Below are 7,868 nucleotides of genomic sequence, written 5' to 3'. Positions count from 1 at the left end.
TATTAAACAGCCAGAATGCTTACCAAAGCATTGGTCTAGTACAGTATACTATGATTCCTAATAATTCAGCAAAAAGTTGATGTTATAATATTATGTAATAAACATGTTTAAAAACAAGAAAAACATGAAAATTGAAGCTTCCAGTTTTTATATATTATTTTATATATAAAATGCTTTTACATTCTTTGGTTAAATAATCTTATGAGAGTCTTTCTATTGGACAAAATATAGGAAAATAAAAATTTTAATTTTAATACATCTGCATTTTAAAACTAAAATGAAAGGGTTTTTGTACATTTATAAGATGATTTGACAATTGGCTACTACTAAAATTTAATTTGTATGTATCTATAGTCAGAATCTTATGCTCGATTTGCATATATATGTATATTTATTGTGTATGTATATTTGTGTGTGTTTTTTCTCCTGACAATGTAGGGATACTTGAGGAGTAATTTGGATTATTATCAAAACACTTTAGTAACCATAAAAATGAGAGCCTGTTTAGTTAGAAGGCTAAGAAAGTGACAGTCAAACATAAAGGGTCAATGGTTGAAGTTGAGCATCGCAGAAACTAACCTTTATGGCTAGTGGCTCCAGTGTGTGTGTGTGCACATGTGTGTGTGCACCTGTGTATTCAAGTGAGAGAAAATATGAGAATTGGAGAGGGACAACCTGTTTTTGATTATAGCAGTCACTGGATCTGAGGTCATTTGGGAGCCAACATTTACCTCAGAGGTGAGGAAGGGTAATCTAGGGAGAAGAGTAGACTCATCAATCAAGACAATGATTTCAAGCAAGTTTTTAAGGGAAGGTGCCACATTCATTGCTTTATGTGGGCTCTACTGGGTCCCAAGGTAAAGCTGTGAATCCAACGGGGTTCATGATTTCTATTTCTAATGCTTTAACTTCATTTCCATATTTCCATGAATTTATGAGGCTCAAAAAGGTGAAGTAATTCAAAAGGCTTAAAATAGCTAGCAATGAGGACTAATAGGACAGATCAGATTCCAAATGCAGTGCTCTTTTTGCAAAATTTTCAAATTAAATTATAGTAGGCTCCTGATATTCATGTTCATCTAGCATTTCTCTGTCTGAATTCAGTGCAGAAGGTGAATATTAATTCTTTTTTTTTAAAATGAATCAATGTATGGATAAATAAAAAGCTGAAAAAAAGGAGAAATTGCACTCTTTGGTCAATAGGCATGGATTGCTATTAATCTCCTATTAATGTATTTTAAATGACAAAACATTTCCATTTGAAACCAAAATGTAAATATTGAACATAACATAGTCTTGAAATTAAACTTAATAAGTATCATGTCTAAACAAAATCAACACAAAGAACAGTATTTCATGACAGAAATTTTAAATATCAAACCTGTATTTTGGAGTTGTTTTTATGTGTTTAAGTATTTCCCTGTGGACTGTGTTAAAGGCTAATGAATTCACTGGCCATTTAGAATTCCTGTGAAAGTAGCCTTTCATTACACTGCACTAATGCCACAGGCATCCAAAGTGAGCATCTCAGGCCAACCTGCAGAATCCCTTTGGCCACAAGACAGACCTGAGCATTGTATAGAAAGAAGAAAAACACTTTCTATTAAAGAGACCAATTAGAAAACAACATTCTTATCTCAGGAGGAGAAAATTCCCAGATGGTTTTGCAATGTTTGGAAATTGGTTGTTTGTTAAATGAACCAAAACTGTCACCTTGTCACTGAAAAACAAATTGCAGATGAAGTCTATGGGCAAGTGTTCATTAAGTGACTCACAGAAGTGAGGGAGGTGACACCACATTGCAACCGTTAGGAAAAGTAAAGAGTCAGAAAGGCTTGAAAATGGTGGAATTACTTCATGTTAATTTTAGCTGTCATATTATCTCTTAGCTAGAAATCATGCCACTTGAGGCTGTAGTCACTCTCTGTAGTCTCTCTCCCTTGTAATATACTCTCAATGAGAATGCTGAAGAGAAAGGAAGAGCAGAACTGATCATGAGCAAATACACTTAGATCTTTCTTCAAAATAGATTTTGAACAGTTGGTCCTGGTGGCACATGCCTGTAATTCCAGCTACCAAGGAGGTTAAGGCAGAAGGATCACAAGTTTGAGGCCAAACTTGGCAAGAGCTTTAGTAAACATTTGTGTTGCTGCGACCAAAATACCTGACAAGAACAGCTTAAAGTAGGAAGTTTTTATTTTGGCTCACAACTTCAGAGGTTCATTCCATGGTTAGTCAACTCCATAGCTCTGGGATCCAGGCTGAACATCATGGCAGAAATGTAGCAGAGGAAAGCAGTCAGGACATGGCTACCAGGAAACAGAGACAGAGCTCTGCTCACCAGAGGCAAAATATAAACCCTAAAGGCACACCCCAGTGACCTATTTCCTCCAGCTCTATCCTCCCTGCCTACAGTCACCACCCAGTTAATTCATTCAAGTGGATTAATCCACAATGAGGTTACACTTTTCATAATCTAATCATCTCTCCTCTGAACATACTTTGCATTGTCTCACACATGAGTTTTTGGGAATACCACATATTCCAAACCATAACAACAAGATATTGAGACCCTATTTCAAAATTAAAAAAATAAAATGAAAAGGGCTGGGGGATGCAGCTCAGTGGTAGAGTGCTTGCCCAATATACACATAAAGAAAATAGATCTTGAATGTGTCTGTTTATGACCACTGTAAATACCTTGAGCCAAGTCAGCATCATCTTTCATCTGGATTGCTATGATTAGACTCCTATTTATCCCACTTGCATTCTTGTGCCTCTATCATCTTTTTGCCATACTGTGGCCAAAATCCTCTGTATAAGGCCTTTATAGGCCTTATATAACCTGACCCTGGTTATCTCTTGGATTTTGTTTCTTAATCTCTTACCAAAATTCCATTTTAATTTCTTACCATCTATGAAGAATATAGTCCTTAGATCATATTTGTGAATTGCATATTTTGTTTTCTTTACCTGTAATCCTTTTTCTTACTTTAGGTTCCTTCAAAAGGAGAATCTGGATGTAATTTACTCCTATTTTGAAAACTGTGGTTCTGTTCCTCCATGTGAAGTCATTGTGGCTAAATAATATCTACTTGAAAAAATGTTGTCACTTAGACTATGACCAATAGTCGGCACCTAATTTAACTTTTTATTTTCAGTAGAGCAAGTAGAGAAGCCCAGGCAATGTTACACCAGGGAGTCATGGGTTCCAGACTCTGAATCACTTGCATTTTTGCTTGGAAGAGGAAAGGCCCTACTGGCCTCTGAAATTCACTTCAGAGACTGAAAACTCAAATCCAAGAGTACCTCAAAAACTGTGCCCTACTTTACTGAGAGGAAAAAATGACTTTTGTGGGGGCTGTTAATTATCACTAGAGGACAAAGTATATACCTTTGCTGCCTCACCCTCCCAATAAAAGAGGGACCATTTTTTTAACTTATATTAAGTACTTTATCTAATAGCTATTCCAAAACATGAAACATAAAAGCCTTTTAATAGACTTTAGAAAATGCTCAGATATATTAAGGCTTTTTTTTTTTCATTGCTCTGTAATGAATTACCAAAAATATAGTGACATAAAACAGCATCTATGATTTTATCTCAGGGTTTCTGTAGGTAGGAAGTCTGAGTGGGTTGGCTGGGTTCTCTGCTAGGGGTCTCATAAGGCCAAGATCAAGGTGTTGGCCTGGTTGTGCTTTTATTTGCAGGATTGTGGGAAGCATCTGCTTCCAAGCTCATTCAGGTTGTTGCCAGACTTCAGTTCTTTGAGACTGCAGGTCTGAGGTCACAGGTTTTTTGCTGGCTGTCAGCTGGGAGCTGCTCTTGGCTCTTAGAGGCTGCCCTCATCCCTCCTCACCTGCAGTCTTAAACTCATCAATAGCACACAGAGTTCTGTCCATGCTTTGAATCTCTACAACTTTCTTCTCTGCCACCAGGCTAATAAAATTCTCTCCTTAGAAGGTACATTTGGTCCTTCTAGAAAATTCCTATTTTAAAGTCAACCTGTGCCTAGATTCCAGGGATTAGAATGGGTTGTTGGTGAGGGCCCACTTAAGAAATTTGCCTTTACAATTAACCTAACTCCCCAGGCATTCATGAACACCACTCATTGACATTTTCTGATAATCACTCATCACTTTCATGTACAATCTCTGGCAACATACAAATAAAATCATTCATTCAAAATGCATGTACTTGGATTCCAGTTTTCAGGTCTTGCCAAAACCTGACTAATCACCAAGGAAATTATCACAGGGTTCATGCCAAGGCACAGTGGCTCTTTATAGAGAAGCCATTTTTTTCCAGTTTTAGCTCAGAACTCTTTACTTATTAATGTGGCAAATAATCTTTGTTGAATGATAGTTCACATATCTCTTCTTCTATGAGAGGCTTCTGTTTCTCAGGCAGACCTTTGCAGTGTTCCCACAAAGCCTAATTTATGCTTCATTATGTCTCTTAGCATTTTGAGCTGTAATTTTCAATTCTATCTTTCCTTCCATTCATGAATTAGAATTCCCTGAGGTGGAGCTGTGGCACTGAGGTGAGTATCTAGAATGTAATAGGTGGGTAAAATATATTTGCTAAATGAACAAGTTAAAATGGCAGGATTAAACAATACAAGGCATGAGGTCAGAATGTAATAAAGATCAGGGACTTCATAGGGTTTATAAATCTGGCAACATTTTTGTGGAATATTAAGTTAATATTTTCTGTAGTAATAAGTTGCCATTTCAGATACTGTATGCAATTTTATTCTCATGTCACTCCACTGAAGGTAACAGTTATTGCAGACATTTTACAGAGGAGGGAAAAACTCATTATGAATAGTTCAAGTTTAAGTAGAAGTAGCACTTGATCCCTGCCTAGAAGGAATCAAGACTGGACTTTTAGTATGTATGTGAACTTATAAATTTAATTAAATTTTTCTGAAGTTTAAGGTTTTTTTTTAATTTGTAAAATGAGATATTCATCTTAGATGATTATGAAAATATTCTATTAATCAATGCATGCTATATAAATATATAGCATCCTTGACTCATAATAAAACTTAATAATGTTTTACCTCTACTTTTCATTTTAATACCAATATATTGAAATTTGTAGTGTTTGATACTTCTCTGTGTATACATTTTAAGATATTTTCTTTCCTCATCCTTTTACTCTCAATTACTTTGTGATTACTGCCACATAACAAGAGATCTTGTGCTGCCTCAAATCCATCTAAAATGCAAGAAGAGCAATGTTGCAGAGTCATTGTCACTAAGGTACTAGAACATAGGACTGCTACTATTAATAATAATAATAGAATCAATTGACTAAATACTTCATATACTTTATAGTTTTATACATTGCCTATATTAGGACACAATTTTCAAGTTAAGATTATAATATCATTTTTGAACAAGTAATTACATCACAAAAGTTTAGTAATTTGTCCAAATTTGCATTGCAATTCACAAAGCATCTGTTATTCACACCTAGGCAGAACTGATTTCTCTATGAGGCTTTCTCCAACATATTAAGTTTCTTCCTGTCAAGAATAGTAACTGATTGGCTAGCCTCTGGGATTGGATGGGTATATTCTTGTTAGGAAAGTCTTCTAAAACTTTCTCAGATATCACTATGTCTCAGTCCATTTTGCATTGCTAATGAAGTACCATAACTGGGTATTTATAAAGAAACAGGTTTAGTTAGCATGTAGTTATGGAGACTGAAAGTCCAAGGTGAGATGACCCCATCTATTTAGCCTCCAGTGAGGACCTTCTGGTTCTCAACAAGGACGTAAGGCAAGTCAAATAGTATTACAACATGAAAGATGGCACCACATGGTGGGAAAGTTATTGAAGCAGTAAGCAGCATGTGCAGAAGAAGGATTCAGGTAAGTTTCCTGGACACTTATACTAAGTACCTCTTGTGAGTGCTAATCTAGTCCCACAAGAAAGAGAACTCCATTGGACAACTCAATCCCTTCCAAGAGTGGTATTTTCAAGGACCTAATTGTCTCCCAACAGGTTTCAATTCTTAAAGGCTTTATCCCCTCAAAACATTGCCATACCAGAGACCAAGCTTCCAATACATGAGTAAACCACATCTAAACCATAGCAAGTTGTGTAAATAACTCTTGGAATCTCTGGCTCTCCACGATCCCTATACCCTATTATTTTTATTAAAATAGGGACCCCATCTTTCCCAGGTCATCTCAGAATTGTGGGAGATATTTTTAGCTATAGTGGAAATCTGTTGGGTGGCTCTTAATAGATGGGGTTTTCCTCAGAATTGGCTGGGAAGTCTTAGAACTGAACTACAAAGGCATTCCCAGGGAAGAATTTTGGCTCCCAACAAAGGTAAGATAGAACAAATTAAAATCAATTAAGCAAGTATTTTTATGTTTAATTTGAAATATTGGTTAGAAATACAAAAAAGAATCTTGTTAAGACTGAGCTCTGAAGGGGAAAATCTAGTAACATACTATAGAAATGATCCCTGAAAGTATAGTCTTTGAAGGGGAAAATCTAGTAGGATTAGATGTTCCTAAAGAAAGGGTGGTAAACTGTGGAGAATAGAGGAGACTGTGTCAATACCTATGTTGTGTGTATTTTAGCTTAAGCGTTGCTAGAAGCAACATAATGGAAATGGGACAGGGTAATTTGATAGGAGCTGGAGAATATCATGCTAAGCAAAATAAGCCAATCCCCAAAAACCAAAGGCCAAATGTTCTCTCTGATATGTGGAGGCTAATTCACAATAAAGGTGGGCAGTAGGAAATAATAGAGGTACTCTGAATTAGGCAGAGGGGAGTGGAGGGAAGGAAGGGGGTGTGGGGGTAAGAAGGATAGTAGAATGAATCAGACATTATTACCCTATGTGCACATATGACTACATGAGTGGTGTAATTCTACATCGGACAACCAGAAGAATGAGAAGTTATACTTCATTTATGTATGAGGTGTCAAAGTGCAGTCTACTGTCATGTATAACTAAATAGAACAAATAAAAAATTAATGAACTTGTTAAATGAATAAGATGCAAGCCAATATTTACAATGAAAATTGTAACTATTTCAGTTTTGAAAAAATTTTAGTGGTCCTGATTCTGGGATCTATCACAGGATCTTGGGAATGATGAGAAGCCACCAAACAAAAACTAGCAGCAAGGAAATTCCCTGTTTGAAAAATTAGTTCCACATCCAAAACTTTTTTTTTCTTCGAGCTTAGTCAGGTAAACTACACAGTTAGCAAAGATACATTGGTTTAAAATAATACACACTTTGTATTTTTAGAACTGTGCAGAATGTAGGAAGAATGAATAACTAAAGAAAATCTGTCATGATAACATATTTTTCCCAGGATGAATAAAAATTATATTCAAAGGACCATTACCAAAGATATGTGTGTGTGTGTGTGTGTGTGTGTGTGTTTTCATTGGAGATGCTCCTCTTAGAATAAAGGCAATGAGGGGCTGGGGATGTGGCTCAAGTGGTAGCGCGCTTGTCTGGCATGCATGCGGCCCGGGTTCCATCCTCAGCACCACATACAAAGATGTTGTGTCCGCCAATAACTAAAAAATAAATATTAAAAATTCTCTCTCTTTAAAAAAAAAGGCAATGACATTATATGTTAGAAAGACCTTATTTTTTTAATCCATTATTCTTAAATTAAAGAATTCTTGGATATTGAGTTTGGTTTTAGTAAATGTCTGTGCTGTATTATACCAATTATGTTTCTACTTTGTTTATTATCTTTTATTTCCCTTATAAGAAAGAGGACATTTTATGCCTTTTCAGTTCAGTATTAAGTAATAACATAGGCGGTGGAGAACTCTTTCTCTTAATTTAAAATTAAGCCTAAAATAAGCAGGAGACAAA

General features: G+C 35.8%; 1 pseudogene; it reads right to left on the bottom strand.

The window, feature by feature from the left end:
- Positions 1-6,418: 6,418 nt before the first annotated feature.
- Positions 6,419-6,503, bottom strand: LOC125613003 (annotated as a pseudogene).
- Between the last annotated feature and the right edge of the window lie 1,365 nt (positions 6,504-7,868).

The sequence above is a fragment of the Marmota marmota genome, unplaced genomic scaffold (genome assembly GCF_001458135.2).
Source record: "Marmota marmota marmota unplaced genomic scaffold, marMar, whole genome shotgun sequence".
Classification (NCBI taxonomy): Eukaryota; Metazoa; Chordata; class Mammalia; order Rodentia; family Sciuridae; genus Marmota; species Marmota marmota.
Note: the sequence above shows the minus strand (reverse complement) of the source record. Positions and strands in the feature narration are given on the sequence as shown.